The sequence below is a fragment of the Martes martes genome, assembly GCF_963455335.1.
Source record: "Martes martes genome assembly, chromosome: 7".
In the NCBI taxonomy this organism is placed as follows: Eukaryota; Metazoa; Chordata; class Mammalia; order Carnivora; family Mustelidae; genus Martes; species Martes martes.
Genome location: NC_137894.1, coordinates 72,002,870 through 72,024,540, shown reverse-complemented (window position 1 = coordinate 72,024,540; position 21,671 = coordinate 72,002,870). Strand labels below are relative to the sequence as shown.

General features: G+C 41.1%; 1 gene segment (V, D, J or C); it reads right to left on the bottom strand.

The window, feature by feature from the left end:
• The window catches only part of LOC308345509 (T-cell receptor alpha chain constant-like), a 440,131-nt gene that overhangs the window by 306,874 nt on the left and 111,586 nt on the right, over positions 1-21,671 (bottom strand).

Genomic DNA, 21,671 nt, shown 5'->3' with positions numbered 1-21,671 from the left:
GATTTGATATGAAGTCATTTTCCAAGATAAGTGGAAATAAACATTAAAGAGTTTCCCTGTTTATTCTCAAAAACAGTTGTTATTAAAGAAATGAGATGAATAAAATTAAAATTACTCATCCTTCTTTGCTATAATAACTAAGCTTATCACTCTACTATAGGAACCAATGTTTGGCCAGTAAAAATTTAAACTTAACCACCTCTCTCCTTTCTTCCTACCAGTGGTCAGCTCTTTGTATTGGGGAAGAGGTTTGCCTACATCCTTGAAGCTGTGCACACACTCCATGTGAGATTATGAAGTACAAGGTGACAAAAAGGAGGAAAATTAAATTTTTGCACAACTCTGTGATAATCTTCCTCTCACTCTTGAAGGAGCATTTGTTTGCAGGTGTAACAGCTCCCTCTTGTGACTGTATGTACAAACTCCTTTACTTAGAACTAGGAACAAAGTCCTTCCACAGCCTGTCTCCTCTCCTCTCCTCTCCTCTCCTCCCCCTCCTCTCCCCCCGCTTCGCTCCCCTCCCTTCCCCTCCCCTCCTCTTCCCTTCCCTTCCCTTCTTTCTTTTCTCTTCTTCCGTCTTCTTTCTCTCTTTCCCTCCCTCCCTCCCTTCCTTTTCTTCCTTCCTTCCTGCCTTCCCCCCTTTCTCCCTTTCTCTCTTTCTCTTTCTCTGTTCCTCCCTTTCTTTTCAAGATTTGTGTTTTAGGTCTAAAGATAAATACCTTGTACATGCTACCTCCCTCTAGTGGCAAGGCTCAGTGAAGAGCTTTCTACCACAATACTGTGAGATTAAAGACTGAATTATTTTCAGTCATTGAGGATTTTAGAACTATATCTGTGATATTTTTTCTCCTAGAAGTAGTTCTAAAAATCCCTCTCAACCAAATTCCTTTTACTTTCCTTAGTACTTTGTTCTTCCCGTGTTTGAAGGCAGTTGCCGAAGTCCACATTGTTAATTGTTTGGCATGGGATTTGGTAGAAAGGGAGCGGAAAAAGGAAATTATTAGCAAAGAATGCATCGTTTTAGGCAAGGTTACCTTCCTAAGAGGAAGAGAGAGGACTCTCTCTGGCAGGTTATCTCACTAGTGCTGACCAGGTAATTCCATGTTGACAGGTCAGTGGTCACATTCCTGGGAGGTTGGAACTACAGTTAGGTTAGGAATTAAGTCTTGGTTTACTGATATGGGTGTTAGCACAAATGAGTCCATTTTGAGCTTCCTCTTTCTTTCTTTTTTTATTTTAAACAAATCTAACTGTTAAGGATCATTTGAAAAACCACTTTGTGGTTTATTTTCACCCAAGATACAAACCTAATACCTGGAAATCTCAGGAAACAGTGCTGTTTTATACACTGAGCTTAATTATGAGAACTTTTTTTTTTATAGAAGGGAAGTTTATTTTAGGGGGGCTCAACTGGGCTACCACACTCCTGCCTTCTTCCTGTCAGTGGCTCACGGGTTTTTCCTAAGCCCCAGGGCAGGTGTCTGCCTTTATGGAGCTAAGGTTTTTGTTCATCTTCCACTATAATTTTTATTACTGTGGGGCTACCAAAAGCACAGAAGTACACGGCGGAGTCTGTCAGTTTTAAGGGAGAGATGGTGAGACTGATGGATTTTATTGCCTCTTGAAACTTCAGAGAGAAACGACCCTGCTGTGCATTTGGCTTGCTTTTATCCTGGTAAATGAGGAAAATCATCTCTCCGCTGGGAAGCTGTTTGTACCAATACAAATTATAATGATAATTCCAACTGGTTTCATACTTGCAGTAAAAGGTGGCTGGCTCTCCTTCCTGCATTGTTACTGTACGCTGAGTCTGGATGACTTTCTCAGCAGTGCTGGATCCTATGGAGAGAGAAGGCAAGGTTGGTTCTCTGAAATGTCTCAGATGGGTCATGGGGACTAGATTAATTTATGACACAAGGACGAAGAATCACACAACATTTCACTTCCCCATCTCCTTCCCTCTTAATACCCCAGTCAGTTACAACTTGTGTAGTCCCATTCTTGAACTCCAAGAGGAAGCTGAGCCCCATGTTTAGGGCCACACTTACTGAAGCCAAAGGAGGCTACAAATGCCCACAGCAGGCCAGGGCAGAGCATGATAGAAATTCTTCTTCTCGCTGAAATTTCTCTTGTTCTCACTCCAGTCCAGAGACTTGACCTTATCTGAATGCCTGAGACTAGAGTTCCGGGGGTATAAGATGTTTCTGCCCCAGCACAGGAAGTAAGGTTCGCAAATAGGGTGTTACACTGCTCTATTCAGAGACTGAAAATCTATCCCACTGCAAAGCTCTGTTTTGCCTGGATGTTCTTCTGTAGCAATACATTTGAAGAATGGCTATTATATCCAGCAAGGTACAAAAATGAAGTTTAATTATCCTTTTGTTATTGAATTCTCACTTGATGTCATTGTGATCAGAAACTATATTCTGAATGATTTAAATCCTTTGCAGTTAAGTCTTGCTTTAAGATCCAGAAATAGTCAACTTTGATAAATAGTCTGTGTACATTTGAAAAGAATATATATTCTGTTTTGGGGGGTTAAAGCGTTCTATACATGTAAATTAGGTAAAGAATATTAATTGTCTTGGTCACATTTTCTCTCCATTTCTACTAAGAGATGTGTGTTAATGCCTGCCACTGCAGTTGTATATTTGTTTATTGATTTTTTAAATAAACGAATTCTACTAGCTTAATTCTACTGATTTATGTTTGATATATTTTGAAGCCATGCTATTAGGTGTGTATAAAAATAGAATTGTTCTATCTTCCTGGTAGATTGTGCACTTAATCATTTTGAAGTGTTGCTCTGTATCTCTAGTAATAATTCCTGGTTTAATGTCTACTTCATCTGATATCAGTATAGCTACACAGCGTTCTTTCGGTTAGGGACTCCAACTGTCTTGTTATCCATATGCAACAGAATGAAATTGTATCTCTACCTCCCACCGTATTAAAAAATTAACTTGAAATGGATCCATGACCTCAACATACAAACCCAAACTCTAAAAGTCTTAGAAGAAAACGTTGATGTGAATCTTTGTGACCTTGAATCAGGCAATGGTTTTAAAACATGACATCAAAGCACAAGGCAATAAAGTAAAAAAAAAATAGATAAATTAGACTTCATCAAAACTAAAAGCTCTTCTGCTTTGAAAGATTCTCTCAAGAAAGTGCTAAAGACAACCCCTCAAATGGGAGAAACTGTTTGTAAACCATATACCTGTTAAGGGTTGAGTCCAAAATATGTAAAGAACTTGTGTAACTTAAGGATTATAAGAACCAAATAACCCAAGGAAAATTTTAATTTTTTAAAAATATTTTACTTATTCATCTGACAGAGATCACAAGTAGGCAGAGAGGCAGGCAGAGAAAGAGAGGGAGCAGGTTCCCTGCCGAGCAGAGAGCCCGATGCGGGGCTCGATCCCAGGACCCTGGGATCATGACCTGAGCTGAAGGCAGAGGCTTAACCCACTGAGCCACCCAGGTACCCCCCAAATTTTAATTTTAACAGTGGTTTTCCTAGGCTGCTGGGGATAGTGGGGATAAAGGTGACAGGGAATGTTACTTTCCTAGGTATACTATATTTCCTTTTTAAAAAAATTTTATTTAAAGATTTGTATTTATTTGAAAGAAAGAGAGTGAATGTGAGTGGGGAGAAGGGCAGAGGTAGAGGGAAAGAGAGAATCCCAAGCAGACTCCCTGCTGAGCACAGAGTCAACATGGGGCTTCATCCCATGACTGAACTGAATTCATAAGCTAGACACTTAACTGGTTGAGCCATCCAGGCACACCTCATTATATTTCTTTTATATAATTTTTATTTTCTACCTTGTGTTTTTATTACCTATTAGAAAACCCAAGGATAATTTGTATTACAATTATTTTCATGGCTCTTAATTTTTCTTTATAAATATTAATTACTTTTTTGGCTGTATAAAGGAGTTGGTTAAATTTATTCCCCTCTCAATTGAATCATTTATTTACAATAGCTATTATTTTCCTTTCACGAAGGAACATTGGGAAAAACTTAAGGATTTCATACTGTTGCTGATGTATATACAGACCTATGAGGTATGGAGGGATTGATGGTATGGTTGGACAAAATCTCAATACTCTTGAGTAGTATCAATTGAACCCTGGGTGTACACTTTGGTCAAAAATTTTCTTGGTGATTTCTGGTGAACAGACATCAGAGGAGAGATGCAAAAGAGAGTTAAATGTTGTTATCCCATTCTGTTCATCCTGCTCAATCTTTAGCACCAAAACCAGTGTCAGACAGATAGAGACAGTAAATTTTTGTTGAATACAGAATAGTTGCAATGTGAAAAACTTTGCAGGAATTCCTCTGATTGTTACTTGAATTGTATCTTTTATAACCAAGCACCCAAAAGAGGGGAAGGGACATAGATGTTACATGAGAAATATATTTTAGGGGAGCCTGTGTGGCTCATTTGTTAAAGTGTCTGCCTTCGGCTCAGGTTATGATCTTCAGGTCCTGGGATCAAGGGCTGTGTGGAGCCCCATGTCAGGCTCCCTGCTCCGCTGGGAGTCTGCTTCTTCCTCTCCCTCTGCTCCCTCCACACTCCTTGTTCTCTCTCAAATAAATAAATAAATAACAATTTTTAAAAGAAAAGTATATTTTATATGTTAAATTGATATGAAGACACATGCAGACCACCTAGAGTAAAAATATTTGTGGTAAATGATCATCATTGGGCAGCAGAATTTTAAATGACTTTAAGTTTTCTATTACATTTTCTATACTCTCAAAAGTGTCCATAATGAGCATGTGTTGATTTTACAGTAATTTTTTAAGACAACGTATATATTTTTTTCTGAAAGCCACCCACGTTGTCACCTGGAAGACTTTTAGATCTCTTTGGCACATTATGAAACATGCAGGATTTCAATCAGAGAACCTTAAATATCCCAATGAGGTTACCCTTACAATCTACATATCTACTTAATACACTACCATTTCTCCTCTAGAATATATTGGAATTAGTACAAATTGTAGTAGCTCATCTTGAGTCATTGGAAACTGAGTTTTTTATGTTCACAATAATTAGAGCTCTTCATTCATTTCAAGCTGAAAACAAACACATTATGGCAAGTCTTTCAACCTCAAACCCATTCAAGGACAAAGAATGTGACTGGGTCCCTCACTGCAGGTCGCAGGTGCCTGGAGAGTTCTGTGTGTGATGATTGCACAGAAATCCAAGGCTGAGTCTCCTGGCTGGGTAGCTGTGATATGCAGGAAGGCACATTTAACTTTTGTATTCAACAGTACTGTGAATCTCCTGTCCTGTTTTCTACCCACATTCGGGTGAATCTCTGTTAGAAGAGTAGGGGTTTTTCTCAGTTTCTTTCCTGTACCAAGAAAAAAACTCAGAGTCTTCTCAGTGTGATTGTAGTTGATAAAAGCCATTTTTCTCTCCCAGACATTCAGGATTGAAGGACTCTGCACCACATCCTTTTTTTGGTCACTTGTCCCTGTTGAGACAATGAAGATGGGTTACTGGGTAATTTTCGAATTTACGTTTTATTTCTAGAGTCTATAGGAAACTTGAGAACCAGAATGACCCTCTTCTTTCCCAGACTTGTGATGGCTCTTTCCAGAAGCCCCTGGACTTAGAGTGTCAGCATCTATGACAAATCTTGGACAGATGAAAATATTAACAAGAAACATCCCTTTTTTTTTTAAACCTGCTTCTTCAGAATGATATCTAGTGAATAAAAGTGTATGAATTAACATCTCTGACAGGAGTGCCCAGTCATGTCATCTCTAGGAACAGAAAGTAGAAGCCCTGAAAATATAGAGTTCTACATTAAAACTACCCTAACTTAAGGATCTAAGTTTTCCTGAACCGATCTTACTGCTTCAGGAGCCAGTGAAACTCTAGCTTCTCAAATTATTGTTAATATATATAAATTTAATAACTCTATTGCGGTTATGTTAAAGAGGAATCTCTTTCTTTTAGAGTACTCTACTTTAAACTTTTAGCTCCATCACCACCTTGAAGCTGTCCCTGAATTGCTGTGGCAATGAGATCTCTCTATGTGCCCTTTCTCCTCCCCCAGCAGCAGATGGCTCTTGGTCGTTCAGAGCTTGCCAGGCTTACTGTGTGGGCAGGTAGACACTGTTGTCTTGATCCACTGTCCATTTAGATGGATCCATGTACCTGGATCTTGGATGTAAGGTTTTCTCAGCATTTGTGCTCTCTTCCGTGTGGCGGTCAAACACTGTCATGTTTCTCTGTGCGTCTTGTGCAAGAAGATTTTCTGCCTCTTCCACATTGTGTAAGTGGAAAGAGGGGTCCTCAGAAAAAGAGAGATGAGGCACAGCTTTCAGGACACAAGAGAAATTATTTCAGGCCCCCATCTATTTTTATGAGTTATGCCCAGTGGGACTTCTTGCGTAAGCACATCGCTGGCAGAGCTTCCTAAGAGGTGTTAGAATTACAAAAGAATGCAAAAACCCTCCACAGTTAAGGACTTTAAGGAAACAAAGGGAATGCAAAAACTAGCAGTCTCTACTAAGCCAGGAGAGAGCCTAGCATACAGAGATGTTAAGTCAGTGGTAAAAGTCCCCGTACTTTTTCCAAAGTAAGAATTGACCTAACACACATTCTTGAGTTGTTTCTGCAGGATTTAAACCCCTTTGAGCCTCAAACACCAGACTAACTGCAACAGAGAATTGAAGATACTGACCCTTGCTGGCCTTCATGACTTCAATCAACCGGGACCTGGACTGTGTCAGCTTGAGGATGGCTTCTGCCACAATTCTACACTGAACTCTCCTTTGCCAAGCCCTTCCTGAATACACATGCGCCCTAGGCTTAAAACTTCCCAATTTTGTTGTTTGGGGCGTCATGGCTTTGGAAATTATTCCCCATGATCTCCCTGTTTACTGCAAATAAAGATTACGTTGTGTGACAACTCCCCTCTCTGTGTAGTCACCATCTGTAACACATCAGGGAGGGAACTCATGCAAGTTAAGTTACAAATAGCAGAATGATTAATGGTGCTGTTACAGGGTTTTCAGCTCAGAATGTTTTCCTGCCCCTCTACCTTAACCAAAGGTAATGGACTTTTTCCTTGACTATACACTCTGTTGCAGTGGATCTTAACTGTGCCCTAGGAGTGTGTGTGTGTGTATGTGTGTGTGTTTGCCCATGCACATGTGCACGCATACAAAGAATTTATCCTCATGCCCAACAGCCTCAGACTTTTCCTTCATGTGAAAGACTGACCTAGGCAAGGTCCCTAGGCAAGACACTCGTGCCTCCTGCAGTCACAGCCAATCATGTTATGCAGACCAACATCTCTGATGGGGCTCCCTCTGTCACCCTCCCTGCTCCCAGTCATTTTTGTGAACATATAGCAGAAGTCTGTGAAAATGGTCCCACCAGTGAATGCAGACTCCTCTTGAGTCTGTGACTCCCTACAGTTCTACATTGTCATGAGACCCCTCACTCAGTCTTAGTCTTTTGGCTGATTTCCTCTTGCTTGTATGACAGTCAGCACCTGTTTTACCTATGCTCTGCTAATGTGGTGTCAGTCCACATGCCTAACTGTTCTTTGAGAAGCCTCTTCCTCATCGGAGTCCAGCTTACTTGGTTTCCCTGTGACTTCAGGTCTCTGAGTAAAAGCAATGATTTTATGATTTTGCTGTTTATCTAGTTTTACAAGGTAGGGTGGAAGTGGCCCTCTTTCATGCTCTGTATATCCTATGCAAAATTGGAACTCTGTCCATCTTCCAATGTACCTAAAATTGAAATATTGGTATCAGGAATGCAGTACTGCAACACATATTACATTGTAAATCACAGTTCATGATTGAAATACCTCCCACCTATTCAATCAGAAAAAGATGGCCCTGTTTTACCTTCTGCTGGTTGTATTTTGAGCCTATTTATATTTCATTTTTAATAATCTCATAGAAATGAGAATCTTTATTGGAGCTTTGCTGAGGGAGGAATAGGCAAGTTCCAGAATGCATCGTTGCTGATTCTGTGGCTTCAGCTAGGTTGGGAATCAGGGAAGTAAATCAGGACCCAACAAGAATAATCCCAGCTGCAAGGCTGAGGAATCAGATAATGGTAGTTTATTCTGGCCCAGATGGTTCTTTCTGGAATCTTTAAAAATAGGTCTTGAAGATGAGCTTACGGATAGTATAGATATCCAAAGAACATCCTCTCTTATTCACCCTGGTCTTGATCCAAAGATCATAAGGAGGAACATTTTGTAATATACACAAGGGAACTCAGACATAGACATTTCCTTTAAAGCAATTAGAAGCAACTGAAAGATTTTACACGTGACCTGGTTTTTTCCCCCTGAATGAGCAAGTGACTGACTAAACCAATGAGAGTAAGTATTTAACAAGCATAGCAATCTTACTTTAAGTATACACAGATACAGTTTCAGGGGAGGAATGTCCAAACTGTCCAGCAATGGGGAACAACCACAAAAGATTTGATACTTTATGTATTTCATTTTTGGTTCTGATAAGCTGTCAAAGCCTTGGTTCAGGGCATAAGATTAAGAAGAAAAGAAGTTAAGAATTTGGCACTGTGTCAGACCTGCAGACATGTGAGATAGGGGCCATTCATTATCCTTAGCAGAGAAGTCCTAAGAGGGATTTTAGGGAATTCCTAAGGCAAGGAAAATGACTCATCAGAACTGAAAAACTAGTCCTGTGGACTTGATAGAAACAGTTGGGAAATAGGCATCTGAATTAAAAATAAAAACAAAAACAAAAAACAAAAAACAAACAACACCTGGTTTAGAAACCATGGTCTTGTTTCTTGTTTCCTATGAACAAGTCAGGTGACTATGAGATCAACTTCAGACTCCAGTGTCTGTAGTAGTGTCTCACCACATTCATCCTTTCTCTGTCATGATTAATTAAACTTGTGACAGGCATGTGACTGTAGGGGGACTCCAAATGATTAATTAAACTTGTGACAGGCATGTGACTGTAGGGGGACTCCAACCAACAAACCCAGCTACATGGAGCATGAGAATCAAAGGGCATGGTAAGCCAAACTGGAGTTGGCAAGAATTAGAAGGAAATGTGGCCAAGGAGATAGGAAAAAGTGGTCTAGAATGTGTTACTCTACTACATGGCATGATATACTTCTGTCTATAATCTCAGCAGAAGTTCCATTTCTCTGGTCAGTCTTTAGGCATCCCAGCAAACAAATCTCTATTTTGTGTGCTTACTTTCCCCCGTGTCTTTAATGATTTTTAATAGAAATATGTATTTGGTCTTTAAGCCCATTTGTGGCACAGAGCTCCTAAAATCCTTGGAGTTTCTGGGATAAGAGCAAAGAAGCTGTCTTTTATGTTAATGAATTGACTTTTGGAAAACCCTTAGGCAACATAAGGAGGGGGCTGTTGCTGGGGAACCAACCATGTGATTCTTTTGGAACTTTCAGTACCCACCCCCACCCTCCAGGGAGAGAAGAAGGGCTGGATGTTGAATCAATTGCCAATGGCCAGTGATTTAAACAATCATGGCTAAGTAATGAAGCCTCCATAAAAACCCAAAAGGACAGGGTTCAAAGATCTTCTGGATTGGTGACCACAGGGAGGTGCTTGGAGAGTGGTGCTCTCAGAGAGCATGGAAGCTCCACACTCTTTCCCTATACTTTGCTTGATGCAACTCTCCCATCTGGCTGTTCCTGAATTCCTTAATCCTTTTATAATAAACAGTAATCTCATAAGTAAAACATTTCTTTGAGTACTGTGAGTAATTCTGGCAAATTAATTGGTCCTGAGGATGGGATCATGGGAACTTCTGATATATAGCCAGCCTGTAAAAAGTACAGATAGCAACCTGGATTTGCATCTGGCACCAGAAGTCTAAGGAAGGTGTTGTTGGAGTCTTTCACCTATAGCAAGTTGGTCAGAAGTACAGGTAATAACCTGGTCTTGTGATTGGCCTGCTGAGTTGAAGGGGGTCATTGGAACCTCCAATATGTAGCTAGTGTGTCAGAAGTACAAGTAAAACTTGGGCTTTCAACTGGCATCTGAAGTTGTGTGGGAGCAGTCTTGTGGGACTGAGTCCTCAATCAGTGAGTTCTATCTCCAGATAGATAGTGTCAGAATTGAGTTGAATTGTAGGACACCCAGCTAGTGTCTGGAGAATTGCTTTGTGTTATGGGAATCCTCTCTCTCCCTCACATTGGAATTGAGTCCAGGAATCCAAAAAGAACTATTTGCCCCAAAAGATTGAGTTGTGCAGGTAAAAATCTGCAACAACCAAGTATAATTTTAAAATACTGTCTTTCATATGCTGATTTTTAAAAAAATTATATACTCCATGGGAAGAAGTAAGAAGCATGATGGTATCTGAAGAGTATGACTTTTGCAAATGCTTCTGAGTGGTCCCTGAGCCAGCTGTGAAGGAGTGCTTCCTGGAATGAATTCAACAACTTCCTTTCTAGATCTTATCTTACACACCTTAACCACCTGCTACTAACAAAAGTCTGGGTAAGGTTTGAGACTTCCTGAGAATATGGGAACAGGCAATTGTCTCAGGTTGAGTTCAGGGCTTTTTGTAAGGCCCTCTCTGAGACAAGAGAAATATGTTGCAGTCTTCCAAATGTGACGGTTTTATGATGAGCCTGATCATTTTAGTTGTTTTCTGGAAATTCACAAAATATTGACCCTGTGTTGCATTGGTTTCTGTATCTGTGTGCTGGGAAATGAGGAAAATCATCTCCCCACTGGGAGGCCTTCTGTGCCAATACAACACATAATATACAACCCTGGCACCATACAAACAGTCCAGTTTCACTGCTTTGATGTTATTGGTTGAGATTGAATGATGTCCAATCATTCAATCTTTGATGACTATTGGTTGTTATTGCTTTGATGTTATTGGTTGATGTTATTGGTTGAGATTGAATGACCTTTTTAAACATACTACACAGAAGAAATAACAAGACTGATGGGCTGAACTGATCTGTAAGGGAGTTGGTTACTAGGGCACAAGTTAAAGCCTCAGTCAAGGCAAAAGGAATAAAAAATCTTGTACCTTTCTCTTTCCCCTTTTTCCTCCCAAGAGTGTCTGTCATAATTAGTCATTGTTTATCCCCCTTGCCCCCTTCCCACAATCTCCCCTCAATCCTAGACTGTCCTCAGCTTCACTATCAGCAATGGTTCCTACCAGGGAAGACAGAGACTCTCAGTTCCAATAACATGCTGAGAAGAGTCATGTTGGCAACTCTGTTTCTAGGAAAATAGTCTCCTGCTCTGAGCCTGGAATTCAGTCTTACTCAGTTTGCCACTGTCTCAAACCAGGTGGTAGGGAAATGTTGTCAGACCATATCCTGCTCATACTTGCATAGACAAAGTTGAGCCATTAGATATGTTTAGGATAGCCACTTTCCTCCTGAAAAAGTTGTTCTCCAGAAATTTGGGGACCATGTAAATTTATTCTCAGATTTAGTATGACATTAAAAAAATACAATACCAGTGTTTTCGTTCCCAAATAAAGAAAATATACTTTAAATTGAAATGCAGCTAAAGCTCTATATCCTTGTATGAGAATAGATAAGATACTTTTCCACAAAGAATTTCATGGAATACTGGTGCCCATGCATTCTTTTCTGTTTCCTTTCTCTCTTGGTTCATATTTTCAAACACTTTGCTTTGAAGTCCGCTCTCTTTTCTGAATGTCTTGGGCTTCTGGTTGTGGTCTAAGTAATTACATTTCATTAGGCAAAGGAAAATTTCCATTTCATTCTATGTTATTTGCGCTGGGCCACAGCTATAACAGAAGATCACTTCTATGATGAGATGTTATTACCATGATTCTGGGTCGCTAGCCAATCTGTGAGATTAGGCAAGAATTACCTTTTTTTTCTTTATCCTTAACTCCAGCCCCTCACACTGACAACTAAAAACAAGAAATCTTGGACCCACCATACCATATTGATCATCTCCCACAATTTCATTTGAAGAAGCTAGACCCACTTGAAATGATAACATTTGATTAACGATAAAAACAGTAGGTAAAATTTACTGAACACTTAGCATGTTCTAGGAACTTCGTGCACATAATCTTACTTTATCCTTGCCTTGTGGGAGAGGTGAACTTTGTGAGAGGTTGTTATTTCCCCCACCCCTCCTATTTTATAGAGGGGAGAGAGACCCAGACACTTGCTCAAGACCACAGAGCTAGTAAATGGTGTACTTGGGACCTAAAAGCTTTTTAAGAGCCTGAACTTTAATTATTACATGCTACTTCTTGTTAGATTCCTTCACCTTCTGTTTCTCTTTCTTTCATGTTTTCTTCTAAATTGAAACAGAAAAATTACTTAACTGCTGACTTGAAAGAACTGTTACTGATGTTGAGAGATCTAGAACCTAAACAGCTTTTATCCACCTTATTTTTTAACTCCCTTTTGTTGGATATAAGTTATGTCAAGTAATATGTTACATCTCAAGTGTAACACTTTCGGTGTTTCAACAAATGTACACTCCCGCATAACCATGACCCTAATTAATACATAGATTATTTTTATCACCCTACCAGTTTCCTTCTGATCCTCTGTGGTCGGTGTAAGGGCCTGTTTAGCCAGAGGGAGTTATTTTGTGTTTATGCAGTGAACTTAGATTGACCTTGCCCCTCCCAGGGGAACTTACTTGCAAAACCTAGATACAAGGGCGGGTCAGGCCAGGTGAAGACATCCAATCAGTGGGGCGCGCATATATCTACTAGGGTAAATTGAAATTCAATTGGCCACCCGTGTGTAGCGTAGCATGACTGTGCAGTTTTCTCTGTGTGTTGCAGACCTAGCATGACTGTGCAGTTTTCTCTGTGTATTGCAATCTCATTGGCCACCTGTGTTTAGCCAGGCTCAACTACCTCTATAAAGGTTAGTCTGTGAGGCTGGGAGGGGTCGCCTCTTTGTAAGAGATGGCCCTGACCGGTCAGTTTGATTCTCGATGCTTGGTGCAAAATAAAGCTTTGCTTGACCTTCGGTTTGTATCAGTCTCATTCCTTTGATTACGGACCCAACATTGGGGGCACGTCCGGGATCAAGTGATGAGAACTGAGCCAGCATCAGAATTTCTGGGAAAAACCTCCGGAGGTAAGATCATGGGATCCTGTTTGTCTGTCTGGTTGCGGAGCTCCAGGGTATGGCCTACCAGGGAGAAGCTGGATGCAGCCATGCTCCCCAGGGCTGGAGTGGATGTCGGGATGCCCCTTCCCTCCACTGGTAGATGGTCAGGGGGTTCGAGTCCCCCTAGGCAGTCAGGGGGTTCAAGTCCCCCTAGGTGGTCACCAGGGGTTCAAGTCCCTCTAGGCAGTCAGGGGGTTCGAGTCCCCCTAGGCAGTCAGGGGGTTTGAGTCCCCCTAGAAAGTCCCCACCAGTGGCAGGACCACTGGGCCTGCAGTTGTCTTCATCCTGCCTTTTTTGTGTCTGTTGTGTTGTTTGCTGTGTTTGAAGAAATGGGGCAAGCAGAGAGTGAGGGGACTCTGACTTTTAATGGCTATAACTGGAGCCAACTGTGGTTAGTCTATTTCGAGACAGAGACTTTAGGGAATATTCCCAACCAGCTGCCAAAACTCCCTTTTTTTCGGGGAAGTTCCTGTCTTCTTTGGCCTGATGTGGACTGCCTAGCCCCTCCCCCTTGCTGGTGGGAAAGCATGGTGTCCGAAGTGGAGTGGGCCCAGGTGGAACATGAAATCTGTTAGCAAAGAGATGACTAAAACTGATGGTTAATTGTCTGTCTCAGGGTTTTATTGGTAATTGTTAAAGTAGCTCTCAAAGTCTTTGGTAACTTGAAACTGTGAAGGGTTGCTTGAATGACAAATGGAATTAAATTTGTTGGACATCTAGGTCTTAACCAAATGGGATAAAATGCTAGAGCGTTGGTTGCTGGAACTGGGTCTGTGCTTTTGAAATCTGTTGGTGAACATGTTTTGTGCTTAACTGATTCATGAATTTGCCTTCTAAGAATTCTCTTGTAAAATGACTTCCTCCTTAAAGGGAATTCATATGGGAAGACTTTCGGGATGAATACAGGTCTTTGATATGTTAAAATCCTGGAACTGAAATGGGCAAGAATTTCCAGAAGTAACAGCCGCATTCGGACTAAACCAGAGTTAGTAACACGGGACTAGGTGAACTGAAAGATTGTAATGTTGTATCTCTTGATGTTTTGTCTTATTTTAAACATTACTGGTTCTGTAATGTTTGCTCTTCCAGACTAGGGAAACTTTTCCTTAAGTTATCTGTAACTTACAGAGATGTAAAAGTAAATGTTTGTTTATATAAGCTAGACAACTTGAGGTAAACTTCAGGGAAATTGCACCATAGCTTGTTTAGACAGTCGTGCTTTTGCCAGTCAGTCAGCCCCAGATAGAGGGAGGAAACTTCAAAAAATTGAAGGATTTGAAGGGAAGAATCTTACTGAGTTAGTGGGAATAGCAGAAAAGGTGTTTAACAACAGGGATGCACAGGAGGAAGGTTTTGGCATTACATGAAGCAGGAAGGGGATGGTAAATGGAAGGAAAAGCCTAAGCACAGAGAAGGCAGGCAGGAAGACTTAGATTCAGATCAGTGCACTTACTGTAAGGAAAAAGAACATTGGGCCAGGGAGTGCCCCAAAAGGAAGATGGCAATGCTGGCCACCAGAGACTGATGGAGCCATGGTTTGGAGCCCTTCCCCCAAACCTCAGGTAAAAATTGAAGTGGAGAGGAAATCAGTTGATTTTTTTGGTGGACATGGGAGCCCAATTTTCATCATTACTTATCTCAAAGATGCATTTTTCTGCATATCTTTAACGAGGGAGTCTCAGCCCCTCTTTGCTTTTGAGTGGTCCACCCCACAGGAAGGGTTCCAAGGCCAGCTCACCGGGACAAGACTTCCCCAAGGGTTCAAGAATTCACCCACTATCTTTGACGAGGTCCTACATGAGGATTTGCATGAGTACAGAACCTCCAACCCGGGAGTCACTCTGTTACAGTATGTTGATGACTTGCTAATAGCCTCTGAGGACTATGAGTCACATTTGCAGGGGACGAGAGCTCTCTTACAGACTCTGCAGGAAAAAGGGTATCGGGTGTCAGCAAAGGAAGCACAGCTCTGTCAGAGCCATGCCACTTATCTAGGCTTTGATCTCCATGAGGGAGTGCGTTCACTGTCTGAGTCCAGGAAACAGGAATTACAAACAGCCTTACTGAGTGCCCCAGCATTGGCCATCCCAGAAGCCCTTCCACTTGTATGTGGATGAAAGGGCAGGGGTGGCCAAAGGAGTTTTGACTCAGACTCTGGGGCCTTGGCAAAGGCCAGAAGACTATCTTAGCAAGAAACTAGATCCAGTAGCAGCTGGGTTCCCCCCTTGCCTCCGCATAATTGCTGCCACAGCCCTCCTGGTCAAGGATGCAAGTAAATTGGCTTTGGGTCAAAATCTCATCTTGACCACCACCCACACTATTGACGTCCTTCTCCAGACTCCACCAGACTGATGGATGATGAACGCCCAAGTGACGGGATATCAGGTCCTCCTCCTCAACGAATCAAGGGTGACCTTCCAGCCCCCGGTGGTGCTAAATCCAGCCATACTGCTGCCATAGGATCTGGCTGACCACCCACACGACTGCGGGGAGGTCCTAACCCAAGTCACAGGAGTAAGGCTGGACCTCAGAGACATTCCCTTCCCAGATGCAGGAGTATCTACAGATGGGAGTAGCAACATGGTCAATGGAAAGAGGTATTCAGGGACTGCGGTGGTTTCCCCTGAGCAGGAACTCTGGATAGCAGTCCTGCCACACGGAACCTCAGCGCAAAAAGCAGAGCCAATTGAACTCACCAAGGCACTGCAGATGGCCAAAGGTAAAACTGCCAACATCTATATGGACAGCAGGTACGCCTTTGCTACTCTCCATATACATGGGACTATTTATAAAGAAAGGGGCCTACTAACAGCAGAAAGAAAAGGAATTAAAAACAGAGGAGAAATATTGGCTGTCCTCCAGTCTATTTGGGACCCAAAAGAGGTGGCTGTTATGCATTGCCCAGGACACCAAAAGGGGACTGATCTGATTTCAAAAGGAAGCCAATTAGCAGATCAAGCTGCAAAGCAGGCATCCCGAGAAACTGTGCAAGAGCTGGTTACGCTCCCGGCTCCAGCCCTACCAGAAAAACCGAACTATTCAGAAGAAGATTTAAAGTATTTACAAAAATGGGCTAAATTAGACTATGAAGGGGAATGGGCTAAGACTAAAACAGGAAAGTTAATTCTTCCTCGGAGACTAGGTAAGAAGTTAGTAGACCAGATACATCAGGGTACTCATTTGGGGACACGAAAACTCAAGGAACTTATAGGCAAGCAGTTCCAGGTTTCTAAATTAGGGCATATGGTTCAGGATGTAGTTGATAGATGTGCTCAATGCCAGGCAGTTAATGCAGGAGGAACTAGAATGGGAAGAGGGAAAAGAGAAAGAGGTAAGGAACCAGGAATTTATTGGAAAATAGATTTTACAGAGATGCAACCCGGAAAATATGGGCACAAGTTTATGTTAGTTTTTGTAGATACCTTTTCAGGCTGGGTAGAGGATTTCTCCGCCAAACATGAGACAGCAGGAGTGGTAGCCAAAAAGCTACTAGAGGTTTGGGTTACCTCTCACGATCGGGTCAGACAATGTCCCTGCATTTGAGTTCAGTCTCACAGGCATTTGCCAAGGCCATGGGCACTAATTGGAAACTACATTGTGCCTACTGGCCCCAGAGTTCCAGGCAAGTAGAGAGAATGAACCAGACTCTTAAAGAGACCTTGACAAAGCTAATTATGGATACTGGTGGTGGATGGGTGGATCTCCTTCCTTTCTCTCTCCCCAGGGTGCGATGTACACCCTACTTAAAATAGGTGACCCCATTTGAAATAATGTTCGGGAGACAGCCCCCACCCCCTGCTCTGCCCTCGGCTACAAGAGGTTGCCCTAGCAGAAATGACTGATCAGTCTATACTCCAGTCACTGCAGGCATTACAGTCTGTCTTAAAAAGAGCCCACACAGGGATCCGAATTGCCCACACTGAGATGGAGACGGAGGTGGAACCACAACCTTACCAACCTGGGGACTTGGTTTGGATACGTCGCCATCAAGTGGGAAACTTGGAGCCTCGATGAGAGGGACCATTCACTGTCATCCTGACCACCCCCACGGCAGTAAAAGTAGAAGGCATCAGGGCCTGGATTCATGTGGGTCATGTCAAACGAGCTGAGGATGTGGACACCCCCCAGAGGTGGAAGCCACAGCCGATGGACCCCGCTGATCGTGGACTAAAGCTAAGACTCAAAAGACTATGAGTTCATTGTTGCTCCTATTGTTATCTGTTTGTGTAAGAGCTTCTGAGTCATCTGACAAGACAAAAAAAAAAAAAAGAGTATAAGTGGGAAATTAGACGAACGGAATTAGGAAAAATGGAAAAGGTTATACAAAGTGGTGAATGGCTAACTCATCAGCTGACTGTGCAGGAGAACATAGAACTAGCTGAAAAGTCAAGGATTTGACTAATCTCCAAAGAAAAGGGGGGAATTTAAGGGCCTGCTTAGCCAGAAGGAGTCATTTTGTGTTTATGCAATTGACCCTGATTGACCCCCAGATTGACCCTGCCCCTCCCAGAGGAACTTACTTGCAAAACCTAGATACAAGGGCGGGTCAGGCCAGGTGAAGACATCCAATCAGTGGGGTGCGCATATATCTACTAGGGTAAATTGAAATTCAATTGGCCGCCCGTGTGTAACGTAGCATGACTGTGCAGTTTTCCCTGTGTGTTGCAGACCTAGCATGACTGTGCAGTTTTCTCTGTGTGTTGCAGACCTAGCATGACTGTGCAGTTTTCTCTGTGTATTGCAATCTCATTGGCCACCTGTGTTTAGCCAGGCTCAACTACCTCTATAAAAGTTAGTCTGTGAGGCTGGGAGGGTCGCCTCTTTGTAAGAGACGGCCCTGACTGGTCAGTTTGATTCTCGATTCTTGGTGCGAAATAAAGCTTTGCTTGACCTTTGGTTTGTATCAGTCTCATTCCTTTGATTACGGACACAACAGTCAGTTCCTTCCTTCTATCCCCAGCCTCTGACAAGGACTGACATGATTTTTGTCACCACAGATTAGGAGTGCCTTTTTCTGGAATTTCGTATACATGAAATAATGGATGAGGTACTCTTTTGTGTTAGGTTCTTTTTTTCAGGAAAATGAAACATTCCTCCACCTGAATGAATGAACCAGCCATTTATTTTTGTTACTGAGTGGTATTCAATTTTGTGAATATATTAGTTTCTTTATTCATGTATATGTTCTTTCTTTTGCCACACCCAATCTGCTGTTGAGCCCATCCCATGAATTATTTAGTTGTTACAGTCCTAAATTCTAAGATTTCCTTTTGTTTCCTTTTTTGTGGTTTGCATTTCTCTCTGTTGAGATTTTCTTTCTGTTCACTTATTAAGAACTCAATTTTTGGAATACATATTCTTTTAGTTCTTTGTACATATTTATTTAGCACTTTATATTTGTCTGCTAAATTCAATAACTTGCGCCAACTCAAAGTGACTTTCTGTTTGCTTTTTTTATATGTGTGGCTGGGCTGGGAGGCCATGATGTACAGGGAGTTTTGCTGCTTTTTCCCATTCAATGTGGCACCTATTCTGTTATGACTCTTTTTATCACCACCTTTCAGCAACATCATCAAGAAGATGGGAACTTCACCATGCTTCTGCCCATACCCAGGTAAGGAATATAAAGTCTTTGAGGAATTGCAAATCTTTGAGTCTTGCACCTCTTGGATGATCGAGGATTGAGGACTCTGCTCCACTTCTTGGCTTCTCATACCTGATCAGAACATAGAAAACCTTCATGATATCTCAGTCTCATAAAAGGAAGGGTGATTTTCTCCGTTCCTTCCTTACTCCAAATAAACATAAATACAGATTACAGAATATGGCCCACACTTCCTCTTGTGTCTGCTTCTCAAAAAGATCCTTCCCAGGACAGAAAGATGACTCAGTTCCTGCCCTCAGGGTGCTGTCACAGTTATAAGCCTCTCCCAGACCGAACCAGGTACTGATGGGCCAACTGCCGCAACAGCATGCTCAAAAGCCCTTTCAGGAAAGTGGGCTAGGTCAGCTTCTGAATGGGCTTCCTAAGCAGTAGTTAACCTTGGAGCTCAGAGTGAGGCCCGTTGCAATTGTTTCCAGAACTCTGCAGCTTTGGAGGACAGCCAATCAGAGAGACATCACAACACTTTCACTCTTCCCATGGAATTATATACATCTAGCTAGAATCCTTTTAAAGTAAGTTTACATCCAAGATATGTCCTTTTCTTGCTATGAGGAAGAGCCTCACAATGTACTCTGTTAGAGAATTACTCTAGCATTAAAAGGAAAAAGAAAAATCAAGGGAAAATATATATACAATTATATATAAACATATATCTGCATATATGAAAACAAAATAATATTTTAAATAGTATAATATTTCATTGTACATTTGCTTGTTCAGATCCCTTTTAGTGCTCATTAATGCCTTCAGGATAATGTACAGGCATCTTACAATGGCTTATAATTATTTTCACAAAGTGATTTCTGCCTATTGCTTTCATTTTATATTTACTGTTGCCCATTCTGAGTTGTATGCTGCAGCCATTCTGAATTCCTTTAATGTAATTCTCCTAAACTAATTTTGTCTTTATACTTTTGGACATTCTATTTCTCTTTTTCTATAATACTCTTTGCCTGACTCCCTCTTTGACAAATGTTTTCTAAGTAAGACAGCACCTGTCCCAGGTAGCTTTCCATTACACTCTGTTTCCAATTTGGATGCCTGTTAGGTCGTTTTATTTCACTTGCCTCTTATGGTAGCTTTGATCACACTATTTTGTAATACACTCCACAATATTACATGTTTCCTGAAGGCAGACACAAGGCCGATTTCTTTTTGACTGTATCTCCTGTATTCAAGTCTAAGGTACATATCAGGTGTCCAATACATGAACTATTAGAAGAATCTCAAGTAAATAGAGAAGACATTTGGCAACTTCACAAAGAATATGATTACTCATTTGTAAAATTGAGAATATGGTTACTTTGCATTGTTAGTTTGAAAAATATAAATAAATAAATATATAATTTTATTCATGACATAACCTTGGCTTTCTGTTCTAAAGTTCACTATAATCTTTACTGTCTTGTGTGCAGGGAGGTGGGTCTGAGAGCAGAGGAAGAGGGACAAGCAGACTCCGTACTGGGTGGGGAGTCCACAGGGCTTGATCCCAGGACCCCAGAACCCTGGGATTGGTCATGCCCTGAGCCAAAGGCAGACACTTAACTGACTGAGCCACCCGGGCATCCCTGTGCTGCTCCTATTTTTAAGATCACTTTCCCCACCTTTACTGTTCTTCAATTTGGTTAACTCCTACTAAACTCCAGGCCTTAGCTTAGGCATCACGTCACAGACTCTACACTGTTTTTGACTCACTACTGAGGCTGGGTGGGGGTGGAATCTGTATGCCTTCAGATCAGCCTTTGCTGTCTTAAGCTTAGTTCTTGACTCATTTTAGAGTACAAATTCAGTGAGAGAAGATACTATTTATTTTTTCATAGCTCCTTTCTTCCCAGCATGTAACACATATGTAGAATTTAGCAGGTACTCGATGAATAACTGTTGGTTGATTGAATAAATAAAATCTGAGAGCCACATTAGCTGGAAATTATTGACCTCGCATTACACATGAAGTCCGGATATGAGATGCTAAGAAGTTGATCACTTGTTCAAGATGACCTGGCATGCTCATGGCTAGGTTAACGGTAGAAAGTAACTCTTTATCAATATCACTTCTCAAGTATATCAAATAAGGAAAGCATATAGATTAATGAGCGTGGAACTGAATAAATGTGAACACTGTAGAAATAGAGCTTGACCAAAAATAATATGGATGAGATTGTATACAGCATTCCCTTTTTAGTATGGTGTTTTCCGTACTCTTAGGAATGTAGAAAAGGTATCAATCTAACCCGCGTTATAGCCTCCCTCATACATAGACATGGAATAGGGTAAATATAAATTACAAGCAGAGTGAAAAATGTCCATTGTAATGGAACTTATAACTAAGTTTGAATAATTTATAAATCATGTTAAATCTAACTGAAGATGAGAAAAGGTATTTGATTTATTGACTTAGAATGTTAGAAATAGTTTTGTTAAGAACAGGAATGTACAATAACTAGACTGATAATCCATATCTCCATTTTTTTTGAAATTTAAATGAACTGCACAGTATCACTTGTATGTGAAATCTTTTTTAAAAAAGTTGAACTTACAGAAAGGAGTAGAAAAGTGGTTGTGAGGAGCTGAGCAGTAAAAGAAATAGGGAGAGGTTGGGGAAAAATGATAAAAAATTGAATCCATAATAATATACAGCGTATAATACATATTAAAATATATATAGATAAATAGTATGTGCTATATAATATAATATTTTCCCAGCCAGCTCTTGCTGTTGTGGAATATACATATGAGGAATATATATATATATACACACACACATATATATAATATATAAATATAAATAAACATTATATATGTACAATATATAGTGATATAGTGTGGTGGGAATCTGAGACTTGCTTTGGCCAATTTGGTATTGC